The sequence below is a fragment of the Uloborus diversus genome, chromosome 10 (assembly GCF_026930045.1).
Source record: "Uloborus diversus isolate 005 chromosome 10, Udiv.v.3.1, whole genome shotgun sequence".
In the NCBI taxonomy this organism is placed as follows: domain Eukaryota; kingdom Metazoa; phylum Arthropoda; class Arachnida; order Araneae; family Uloboridae; genus Uloborus; species Uloborus diversus.
In genome coordinates, this window is record NC_072740.1 from 3,466,790 (window position 1) to 3,479,437 (window position 12,648).

Below are 12,648 nucleotides of genomic sequence, written 5' to 3' on the forward strand. Positions count from 1 at the left end.
ACTCGGCCAACACCGAGTAGTTGCAAAAAATTGAATATTGTCCAAGGCAGTACTAAAATTTATAAAAAAAAGAGCAAGCATTATATTCTGCAATCATTTACAATTAAAATTTATAAGTCAAATTTAAATTTTGAGAACAATAAAGTTTGCAATGCTTCAATGGAATAAATCTTTTTTTTAATGTCTCCAAAGTTAATAAAACTTATTTATTAAATATATGCAAAAAAGGTAAGTATAGAAAATATGGAACTTTTATGTTAAAAATGAATTTTTGCTACAAACAAAAATTATTTATAAAAATATAAAAATACCTTTGCTTAAAAAATAAAAGGAAATAAAACAACGTTAAAAGCAGGGCTGCGGAGTCGGAAGGAAAATGGCCGACTCCGACCCCGACTCCGACTCCTGGATTTTGAAGCGCCCGACTCCGACTCCAACTCCGACTCCGACTCCGGATGTTTTTTACTATACCTATATTTCTTCTTCGCTAAATTTTTAATTTAAATTTTATTGTCTGCTTTAGAATTAACCTTAATATTAAGATTTTAAGATTAGCTGCAATCATTGAGTGTTGCAATCAAGAAATCATTTACACTTATTTTGTTCTATACTTTTTAGTGAGAACCAAGCTTATAGAAATAGTCTTAATAAAGAAAAAAACATTAGATTATTTTTCATCGGATCTTTTGGATTCGTGCTTTCGCGCCAGAACGTTTTTGAATTTGTCGATCACCCTTAAATGTTTCAACCTTAGCTACGGGCCTCGACTTATTAATTTGTTACGTTTCTTTCGCTATTTTATAACTGAGATCGAACAAAACACTATATTTCTATTTTTATTTGAAAGTGATTACTTGAAAATGTTAGGCAACAAAACCGTTTGCTGACAGTCGCTATTAGTTAAGTTAAAAAGCAAGCAAACTAGAGGACGGCTACAGTAAGTTCGGTAAGCATTCAGGCTAGCTGATTGCCATAATGGCAGTTATTTTCTCATTAGTATCTTTTTATACATGTAATTGAACCAATTGGTAGTCAGTTTTTAAAAAATGCAAGGAGAGTCAGTGAAGAGGAAAGAAAAAAAGAAACCAGGAGTCGGAGTCGGAAAGTTTTCTAACAACTCCGACTCCGACTCCTTTACCCCAAAATCAGTCCGACTCCGACTCTTCGACTCCGACTCCACAGCCCTGGTTAAAAGTACAGTGCAGGAACACTGCAGACACGTGTTTTGGCGTTACAAGGAATTCCTTTTTCAATGCACAAAATGGGAGCTCGTGGATTTAAAGGCATCCGACAAAATTCAGATTTTTTTTCAAATGTCTTTACATTCTTTAGCTCATGTTATGCACTGAAAAAGACGTTCCTTGTAACGGGGGGGGGGGGGGGGGGATCAGAAACACGTGTCTGCGGTGTTCCTTCACATTTGTTGTATTTAAAAAATTATTCATGTTTGGCGAACAAAAACTATAATTGATTGGTATACAGTGAAACCTCTCCTAACGGACACTCCTCGTATGCGGACAATTTTTAATTCCCCAGTTCCAATGCAAATAACATTATTAAACCCTTGTCCTGCGGACACCTCTCTATTGCGGACAAAAAAAATTGTGTCCGCATAAGAGGGATTTTACTGTAATTTGTTTTAATTCCAACTTGATTAATCATACCATTTATTTATTTATTTTTAATTTTAAAAATAAGTTTTGTGTAAAATTTTTGACACAAAATTGTTTATGTAATGCGTAATTGAACTTCAGCAGGAATTTAGTTTTAAAAACTATTATATGGATAAGGAGGTCTATTCTACTATTCCAATAAGTTCAAAATTCATCACATGTGTGTTAGTGGTTCTTCTTAAAACATAATTGGTACTTGGTAACTCGGCCGAGTAGTGAAAGGCCGAGTACTCGGTTACTCGGCCAAAGTGCTACTCGGTACGTCTCTAGTAGTAATACTTTCAAAAGTTGGCAGATATCAAGCAGTTACTCTGATTTTTATGTAACCTTTTTATATATCTAGTTTTTGTTTGTATATTGTAGCATGTTTCAAATTGAACCTAAAATTTTCAGTGGGGGCAGGTGCCAAATATTTTTACTGTTGACTACTACATTTTTTTCAAATTTCTGGAGCCTTGGCTTGTGTAACACAGGTAAATTCTGCACAGCAGATTATTATTAAATTGATATTTTCCATAAATTAATTTTTAGCATATTACTATTCTTTTTGAAAAATATTTTTGCATCTGTTAAAAATACTGGGGGAATCAAAAGTCATGCCTTGATTATAAATACTTATTGTATGATTTGTTGGGGGTAAGTGGGATCCCTTTTGAGAATAGTTCATTTTTGAAACCTTGTACAAAAGTTTTGAAACAAAAATGTTTAAACTTATTGTCTTATTTTATCTTGGACATTATTAATAAATGAACGTTCATCATTATTTTCTAAAATATAATGCTTTAACTATTCTTAAGAATTATATTTTTAAAAATTCACATTGGTACTTACCCCATAGTAAGGGGTAAGTGGGTCACCCCCTTTTATTTAAATCTAAAATGAAGCATATCTAAAAAGAGGGTAAGGGGGTCTTACGTGATAAAGTATGTACATTCTTAGTATGAATTATTTTTTTGTTAATGCATCCATTTATGAGATATTTACTGCCTTTTAAATCTGTATCACGGAAAATTTTAAAACCAAAAACAAAACAATTTTATTTGTGAAATTTATTGGATTCCTATAGTTATATATTTTACTTTTATGTATAAAGGTGTGTTTAATGAACGTAGTACAGGTGATTAAGGTCAATTTTGGTAAACTAAACAAAACTATAAACTGGAAAAGAAAAAAAAAATGGAAACACTAAATGACTGCATCTATGTAAAGTTGGCTACGGAAGAACCATTATTACTTCATTTTCAATAATTATTCCAACATCATCTGCACTATGCCAATAAAAAGTGTCACTATTTCTATTCTTTCTTGCAAATTCAACAGTTTTTTAAAATTTATATCATCAACTTCCAACAGTAGATCTACTTTATGGTTTACTTTGATGTAAGATCAACAAATAAATTATCATCAGCTTTAGCAGTTTTTGTAGTTGAACTATCAATTCCTACTAGGTCATCATAGTTGTCTTGTATTTCACTAACAACAAATATTTAATCAAAGCTGCTTTTAATTTTGAAATCCCCATTATTATAGGGGGCCTCGCTTACCCCATAGTGAGGGGACCCACTATGGGGTAAGCGAGTTACCCCTTACTTACCCCTTATAGCAAAAATTTACGGGTTAAGTGGGACCTCTCCTCTTAAATATTTATTAATAATATTTTATACAGAAATTCTTGTTGCTGTATGAACTTTTAGTTAAACTATTTGTGAAAAATTAATTATCATAAAAAATAATAAAAACTAACCAGGAAACACTTCTTTGGAAAATGATGCTTGAACTCAAAAAAAGAAAAAGAAAAAAAAACAGAATTTTTTTTTTTTGATTACCTAAGTGCTATGACCAAGAAAAAAATTCCACAAAGCCCAAATATGTGCAAAACCATTCACTGATGAAATTTAACATAATCAGTGCAAAAAAGTTTGAAAACTTGATTCATGTTTCAGTTTTAGGGGGGGGGGGGTGATACACTTACCAAAGTGACCCATTTCCCCTAACCAACCCTACTCAAACTATTGCAATGAAAGTTAGAAACATGTTTGCTTGGATATGTTGTTAATACAGTAATCATTCGTTATATTGCTTGTTTGGATATCACACGCTTTTCTTTTGTCTCCCAAAAAGTATGTTAAAAAAATATCTTATTTCTCAGAAAGAGTATTTTCTGTCCCCACATTTCAAACTTTTCTATAGGGGGCCAAAGGGTACATACTCAATGTAAATTATACCAAAAAACAGTAAAAAACACATTCATTTGCATGTAAATACCAGGACCATGTCCAAGGAGTTTAACCACTCCCGTTGGAGAAAAAATAATAAAAAACCAAATGAAGAAAAGTGCACATTTAACTTAAAATTAAACTTGAATGTTGAAGTTTGTGTAGAGCATTTTTTTTTTCAATATTATCTTTGAAATTTCCCTGCAAGTTAGTTAGGATTCCCCCTCCTCTTTATTGACTAAAATCATATTTTGGAAAAACAGTGATGGAGGATCCGTTGAATAGGCTGTCAATACAAATCCCTCTTGGAGGTCAATACAAGGACCTTGTGGCTTAATCTGACCCTGCCTTTCACTAAAACTACCAAAGATCGTCTAAAATTGCATTTTATAAACCTGCAATGTAAATTTTCTGGAGGAGGTTCCTTTCCCCCTAGTGCCAACATCGTTTAAAAATTGTCTTAAATTTTGTTTTTAGAGCTGAAATTTTGAAAGATTTCTGAAGAAGAGCCCCAAAAACTTCTTCTTTTAACTATGTCGAAAGTCTGTTAAAATTACGTTCCTAAAAAATTAGTGAGTCCTTTCCACAGATGGTCTGCACTCTGCAATTGGTTTTTAAAACTTCAGTTGCGATATATTTCTGGGAGAGATCCCCGAATCTCCTCCCTAACACCATCAAAGATTGTCTAAAACTGCTTTTTCAGATCTACCATTTCAAAAATTTCCCAGGGAGACCTCTCCCCAACGTAATCGAAGATAATCTACAATTGCATTTTCGGAATTTAAATTTCAAACAACTACCGAGAAAGTGCCGCTGAACATCCCCTCCTTTGAATAATACCAAAGGTTGTCTAAAACTGCATTTTAAGCACTAGTTTTGAAAATTTTCCAGGAAAAAAACCCCAGATGCCCAATTTCTCTATGATTGTTCTACTTACAATTAAATTCTTATTGCTAAAACTTAGATTTAGTACTGTTTTTGCTCCAAAACAAGGGGGTGCTCTCTCTCTCTGTATTTATACACTGCTTGACAATTGCTAAGGAACAAGTGATTTATGCAAATTTGTACCTCAACCACCTGGCCAAAGGAAATAAATTCAAGTTCAGATGGCGTGGTAGACCAAGACTCATTATCTGTATAAAAGACAGTGCATACACGCTCAAGATTCGTACGAAAATTCACGCTGATTGTTTTTTAACAAAAATAGTGCTGGATGTTGAAAAAGGTTTTTCTCTGAAATTCTGTTTGGTTCTTGAAATGCTTAAGAGTAAAATGTCAGCAAGACATCATTTGAGTATCTGCGATTGTGGACAAGCCGTTGGACGACTAGAAGCAGGTCAAAGTGTCCCACTGTGGCTACTGCAATGGGTGTATTAAAAAGTGCCATCTCCCCGATTAAAGAAGACCGCTGAAGGTGGAAATGTTTTCTAAAATCATGCCGGAGGTCTTGGTAGAAGCACCACGCCTTCAGAAGATTGCTATGTATCCCTCATGGCAAAAAGGAACAGACATTTCACTCCTGGATAGATAGCTGCAAATCTAACAACCGCTACCGGTACGCATGTTTCTGCAAGAACCATCTCACGGCGAGTAAATAATATCGGTTTGTATGCACGAAGTCCGTACGTTGCATCCAAGTTCAACCACGCCATCGTCGAGAGAGATTACGCTGGTGTAAGAACATGTTGGTGGGATCGTCAAAATTAATCTAAAGTGATGTTCTCTGACGAATCTCGTTTCAGTGTGACAAGTGATTCTGGTCACCAACTACTGTGGAGAGAGCGCGGAACACGTTATGCACAAAAATTCGTTTGTGAACGTGATCGGTATGGCCCAGGCGTCATGGTGTGGGCAGGCATCCTGCCCAATGGCAGAACACCGCTTCACATTTTTGAATAAGAAAGCGATACGTCGTAAATGTATTGCAGAGATGTTATGCTGGACCATGTTCATCTTTTTAGGGGGGCTGTAGGTCTAGACATTCTCTTTACGGACGACGATACAAGGCCGCACTGGAGCATTGAAGTGTTAGCATGGGTGCAAGACCTTCCGTCTCAGGACGGATTTCCGTCTTGGACAAAATTTCCGAGACGGAGGTCGGGACGGAAAGAAATTCGATGACATTCCTTCAGTTTTTACTTAAAAAAGAAAAATTGAGTGTTTGAAAAAATATGCTTTAATATTACTGGACCGTTCTATAAACACGAATTTACATCGACATTCTCTTGATTTTCCGCCGTGGGCTTGTTTTGTTTGCAATGTGCTTTTGGAGTAGTACCTTTTAGACTCGCGTCGTTTATTTTTTTTAGGTATAGTTCTGTTATTTCCAACTCAACTGCACTGCAATCTGAGGAGTTGCTCGCTATTCTCGCTAATTTTTCGAATTGATCGCCTTTCAGCTTTACTTTTCACTTGCTATTTTCCATCATCCTTTCGTTTTTTTTTTTCTCATTTGCGTTTTTTTTTTTGCAAACTTTACACGCATTAAATGAAAATTATGTGCGCTCTTAAATTGTCTTTCAGTTGAATCTGAATCAACCGGTTGAGTGTAATTGCTGACGGGATGAAATATTTACTCCAGATCAAAGGGCGTACACATACCAGGTAAAACGGGAACTTTCAGGGTTTTGAAAATTTTCATGAGAATGGGAATTCTGGAAAAAATCGGAGGCAAATTTCAAGCTGGTTTGAAACACCGATAGGCAACTGTTCCCTGCATTTTTGAAGTGTTTCTGGTAAAAATATTCTAAGACTTGAAGAATCACTAAATTCCAATGACTTTCAATCTAACACTCGCTAGAATGGAAATAGGGAGGGGGGAGAAAGGAAACGAGATAAATAACGGCAGCACGAGTTTGCGAAAAAAAGCTGCTCTTGGAAAGAGGATAAGTCCGCAAATTAACCCACGATACTGAAGTCTTAACACATTCATATTTTGGAGAATATAAGGAGGGGGGGGGGGGGGGTACTCAAGAGCTCCAGAATAAAAAAATTGGAAAAACTTAATTTTAAGCCATTTTTGAAGCTAGAAATGGTTTGGGATTTCTCCTCTGCAAACTAAAAAAAAAAGGGTCAAAAATGTTTAGGCTTTCTTTAAAGATGTAAAAGTGGGGAGGGTGAGGTTTAAAGAAAATCGGAAACTGGAGTCTTAAAAGCACTAATCTAGGTCATCTTGTGTTGAATTTATGAGAAATGGTTTCGGTGTTCTAACCTAAAAATGTTTTGTAGCTGAAGCATTGATAACTATTTGAGGCTATACTAAAATGACTTAAGAGAAAGGGTATTTGGGACCCTCTCTCGAAAAAAGTTGTAATTGAAATCTTAAAACTTTCAGGCTGTGTTTGGCAATGTCAAGAGAGAGGGGAGGGCGGTCTCTTTAGGCGAAATTCCGAAACTGGAGTCTTAAAAGCGCAACTTTAGACCATCTTTAATGAGCAAAGAGGGTGGGGTTCGGGGTCCCCCTCCTGCCCTCCTCCTTCAATCTTTGAGGGACTTAAGAAGAGGAAATTCGAAGGACCCCCTCTCGATAAATTTTAGAAATTAAATTCTAAAAACTTCGGTAATGAAAAAGGGGGAATCGCAAATTTAGTGAACTTAGGGGAAAGAGTTCGGGGGGGGGGGGGGGTCTCTCTTCTCCGAAAATTTCTCTCTGAAGTATTGAAATGCTATTTTTTCTATTTTTGAGTGAGTAAAGACTTTGGGAATTCCGGGGTCTTTCTCGAAACATTTTCGAAATTGAAGTCTTAAAACTTTCGGTTGTCTTTGGCGATGTAGGGAGGGAAGTTGCTCTTTCAATAGAAAAATAAATCTTAAACACAAACTTACACTGCCTTTAGTGTGCCTGCTTCACACAAGGAAAGGGGGTATTCCGCCGACCAGCCAGAAAAATTTTCGTTTCTGAAGTTTTAAGAACTCTGTTTTGGGCTATCTTTGGATAACTTAAGTGGGAAGGGAGTCGGAAGCGTCTGTCAAAAGTTTTCTGAAATTAAAGTATTAAAACTTTTAGGCGGTCATAAGTCCTGTATATAGGTAAAGGGGGCACTGTTAATTGAAAAAATTTTAGAAACTGAAGCTTTAAAAACTAAAACTAAGGACTTTTGTGGTGAACTTAGAGGAAGGGGTTCGGGAGTTCTCTTCTGAAAATTTTTCGATGCCGAAATATTTTAAACACTACTTTAGGCTGTATTTGAGTGCCTTTTGAGGTACATGATTCGTGGGCTCTCCCTTGAGTGAGGATTCAGTTCCCCTATTGCTTTTTTTAATTAATGAATATCTGATAGTGTTCCTCGTTTAAAAAATATATCTATTTCACTGAAGCTGTTTTTTTTTTATTGCTAACTTTACCACCTGCTATCATATAAGAGAATTCTTTTACATATGAAGACTGGAGAGGGGGGGGGAATGGTGCCAGTTCATCAATCGTTCATACCCTTCCCCCACCTTTCTTTTATGGTTTGTTCGCGCTATCTTGGGTAGACTTTCCGATCAGAACTGATTTATGTTGTAAAAGTGAAAATCTTATGTCCCAAGCAATTTTGTTGCTGCAATAAAAAGGTTTACGATCGGCAAAAAACTAATGGTTTGGAGCTTCGAACGCTTTTACCCCTAACATCATCCATCGTCTAAAATTGCATTTTCGGAACTTCAATTTTGAAATATTGCCGAAGGAGAGTTCTTGAACTCCATCCCTTCGATAATACATTCAAAAAACGTGTAAATGTTTTGAAAGATGGAGTACAATTTTGTTTTTAAAGCCTCAATTTCAAAATCTCCAAAGCTTCAATTTCTGGGAGAGCCAGTGCCCCCCCCCTCCCTCTTTCTGTAATATTTTTGAAGATCGCTCAATATTGTGATTTTGGGACCATCAGTTTGAAAAAATTGATCTAAGAGAGTCCCTGATAAACTCCTCCTTTCCCTGAACTTTACCAAAATGGCCTATCATTGCGTTTTGTGGACTTCAATTAAAAAAATTTCTGGGGGAGAGCCCCCAGACCCCCGTTGGTGGTTTTAAGTTTTTTTTTTTGACTACGATATCAAAACGCTTATATATATCAATTTAAACTAGGTCCATGTTGTTAGAAAAAGTCAAAAGCGAAAACTTCAAAGTAAACACAGTTTTCAAAACTGCCATAGTCGAAATCTACAAACATTTATGCTCATAAAATTTTCCTTAAGCATGCATGGGGGGGGGGGAGCTCAAAATATTTTCCGTCTTGAACACATCACCTAACTTGCACCCATGAGTGTTAGACACACTGCAAAGTGAAAACATTCTCCGTATGCAGTGGCCTGCTTACTTTCCTGACTTAAATCCAATTGAACTTGCCTGAGAGGCTCTTTTGGCAGACGTGTTTCGCGAAGAACCTTCCATCCTAGAACAGTACAAGAACTCAAATCTGAATTGAGAGAGGAATAGGAAAACATCCTCCAAACACTCCTCAATGATTAGTGGGGAGTATGGAAAACATATGTAAATTGTGCTTTAGTGTTCCTGGTAATCATACATCATATTAAGGTATTCATGTCTCCATCATTCTGACCTAAATCATTTTTTGTTGTTGTATGAAAATCATCTAAGTAGGATTATTTTTTTATTTTTAAGTTTTTACTTCATTAATGCAGTAATATCTGTCTTATTTTGTACTTATAATAAAGGCACACCCTCCCTACTAACTATATATTTCGTTCTGTTTCTTTAATCATTATCTATTCTTAACTATTCGAAGAAACGTAATTGTTCCTTTGCAATTGTCAAGCAGTGTATATGCATTTAAAAAAAATTAATGGGCTGCCAAAACTGCCTCCCCCCCCCTCCCCCGATTTTTGACTTCCCTTTCTTAGCATCCTCAAAATCAGATTTTTAGATCCACCACTGTTCATTGTAATATTGCTTCCCATAAGTAGGTTGTGATGACTTGGGCTTTTCACAAAAAGAAATGAGTGTTGCCGCTATGATGATGCATAATAATTGTGTTTGGTAATGTCATTTGCATCTGTATCAAACCCCTTCCGATTTAGTTTTCTAAGAATATTAAACCTGAAAACATATGCTCTTAAAAGAATTTGAATTTTCTTTAACACCTACTTGTTGCAATAAACTGCACAGTAACAGTAAACATAAATAAGATTTAAATCTGAACAAGAAATAAAATGAATAAATACTAAGGCTACCAGTGCAGCCAGAATCTACTTTCTGTAAGGTGGGGTTTATAACGGTCCTTACATGTACAGTACAACCTTGTTTATTCAGGCCAACTGGAACCAAAGGCAATCCAAATAAACGAAAATCCAGATGATCTGGCTAATAAGCAAAAACATTCTTAAATGAGCAGACTTATCTTTTATTACAGCAAATAACAATGTCTTTCTAACAAAACTACACTGTACCATTTCTTGCAAATACTTCAGTTATAGTTACACTGCAGTGATCTCGGACTGACACTCCAAAATATGCTATATTGTTTCCTAAATTAGTACTATTTTTTATTGTACAATCTATGCAAGTGCTGTATGTTTAATCAAAACTAAAACCAAATATTTGGCTTGTTTATAGTTCTGTTCTTGCAATCATAATTTAAAATTATTATTTAAGTAAATATATTTTATAACTCCAGAAATTTGATCCAGATTAATTATAAACAATGTTCTACTAAAAAAATTACAATAATAGAATTGGTAAAATGTATCTCTTTTTGTCCATTAGTGTTATTAAATACTGCAAGTTTGAAGCATTCAAACATGATTACTGATATTACTGACATTTTAACCAACAACTTAATCTAAAGAAGTTCTTCTGCCCTTATATAGAAGTTTGGTAAGACCTCATTTGGAGTATGCTGTTCAATTTTGGTCTCCTTATCTTAAAAAAGACATTAATGTATTGGAAAGGGTTCAAAGGTGAGCTACAAGGCTAATAAATGGACTTTCTCACTTAGACTATGATTTCAGGCTTAGAAGGCTAAAAATGTACAGTCTTGAGCAAAGAGGAGACCGAGGGGACATGATTCAGTTGTTTAAATTTATTAAAATGAAAGATGCTATGGGGCTGAAGTTTAGCACTGAAAACAGGACAAGGGTCATTGTTTTAAGCTATTTGAATCTCAGGCTAACATGGATGTTAGGAAAAATTATTATTTTAGCAGGGTAGTGGAACATTGGAACAGTTTACCGGAAGAGGTGGTAATGAGCAAGAGAGTAGATAGTTTTAAGAGGGCCATTGATCTTCACTGGGGATTGTAAATTGACTAGGAACCAGTCTAGCTGGGCCCAGAGCCTGTTGCTGGTCGTCACTTTTGTATTTGTATTTGTATAAATACACAAAACTTTTGCAAAAATGTTGCTCATTTTCGTTAAAAAATGTCCTGAATAATTATGTTTCATAATTACAACCTATTAAACTTCAATTATAAGGGCTTCAGTTGAAAGATTATTCAATATGTTTCAGAAATTATCATCAATGATTGTTGCCTTGAAATTCCCAGCGAAATTTTCATATTTATGTTGTTTACGTCTGAAGTGATAATTGGATTTCTAAATTACAAATAGCAGATTTGACCATGCTGTGTCCGTAAAGTAAGTTCAGTTTGAAAATTTTTAAAACGTTTTATTGAAATTATGCAGATAAATCTCAATTTTTCTTAAAAATCTAGTCTGTTGTGCAAATGTGTTATAATTTAATAACTATTGTCTCTTTAAACAAGTTTTGCCGAAAATAGCTTTTAAATTGTTTGAAAACAACTTACTGTATATTGCAGGGAACTGGAGCAACAACTTTTCTGAGTTGCTCTGCTCGAACACCTAAAACCTAACTTGATCTCTGTTTTATGCTCCAAATAGTTGAATCAATAATAATTATACGCTTCAATTTATTTCTATATCGTTCATGTTGGCATATTGTTGCCTCAGAGCAACAGTAAGACATGCTCAGAAATAACTGTAAGATATCCTACTGTTGTTCTGAGGTATGAAAAAGAATAATTTATTTGTGTTTAGGATGTAATTTTTTCAAGTATTTAATGTTTTGTACATAAAATTGTTCATGACTCAGGAGTCTATTATTTCTCATTGGCATTCTAGTACTAGAAAATTTACAAAGTCACCCCTGATGCATACATGTGTGCGTAGAACTGTTATAATCAAATTACACGGGGCACACCTTGTAACCACAGTATTTCTAGGAGTATGGGCCGCACCCATTCTTAGCACCGCATAATATTTTTTGAAGGAGGGAAAAATTCCACAACTGTATATGCCACACTCAAACTTAAAAATTTTAAATGCAAAATTTATAGTAAGGGAAACTGGAATGCAGTTTAAACTCATTACATATTATTAATATTTTAATGATATAATTACTTAGAGTTTAGGACCCTAAATCTGCCAAGCACGAACCTTACCGAATTTTAGATCTCTATCAAAAGTTTCAACATGTCAGATATCATCATGCTGCCATGCTGAAAAATTAAAAACATCTATCAAGAAATTGAACAATTGGTTCAATACATGTATTAAAAGTTAGTATTTTCACTGAAACAATTACCACATATTCTTCCTTAAATTTCTGTAAGTTAGTCCAGAAAACAATGTTGAAAGCTGGAAGATAGGACTTATTCGCGATCTAATATTTCTGTAACTCCTGGCAACACCCAAAAATCGTAATATTTTCTCGATTTTAGTTCAAACGTTTTACTTAATACTAAAAAGATAAATACTGACTTATTTGGACAAATTTTATATTCTCTGGCTGTTAACTAAAGAGT

At 34.8% G+C, this 12,648-nt stretch overlaps 1 protein-coding gene across 2 annotated transcripts in view; it reads left to right on the top strand.

Annotated features, from left to right (window-relative positions):
* The window catches only part of LOC129231845 (proton-coupled zinc antiporter SLC30A9, mitochondrial-like), a 127,288-nt gene that overhangs the window by 10,020 nt on the left and 104,620 nt on the right, over positions 1–12,648 (top strand). Inside the window, exon 2 of one of the 2 annotated variants that reach the window (XM_054866227.1) lies at positions 11,334–11,461. The exons of the other annotated variant lie outside the window; for it this stretch is intronic. The gene's annotated coding sequence lies outside the window, so the exon portion shown is untranslated. The remainder of the gene's footprint in view (positions 1–11,333; positions 11,462–12,648) is intronic. 2 annotated transcript variants of the gene reach the window in all.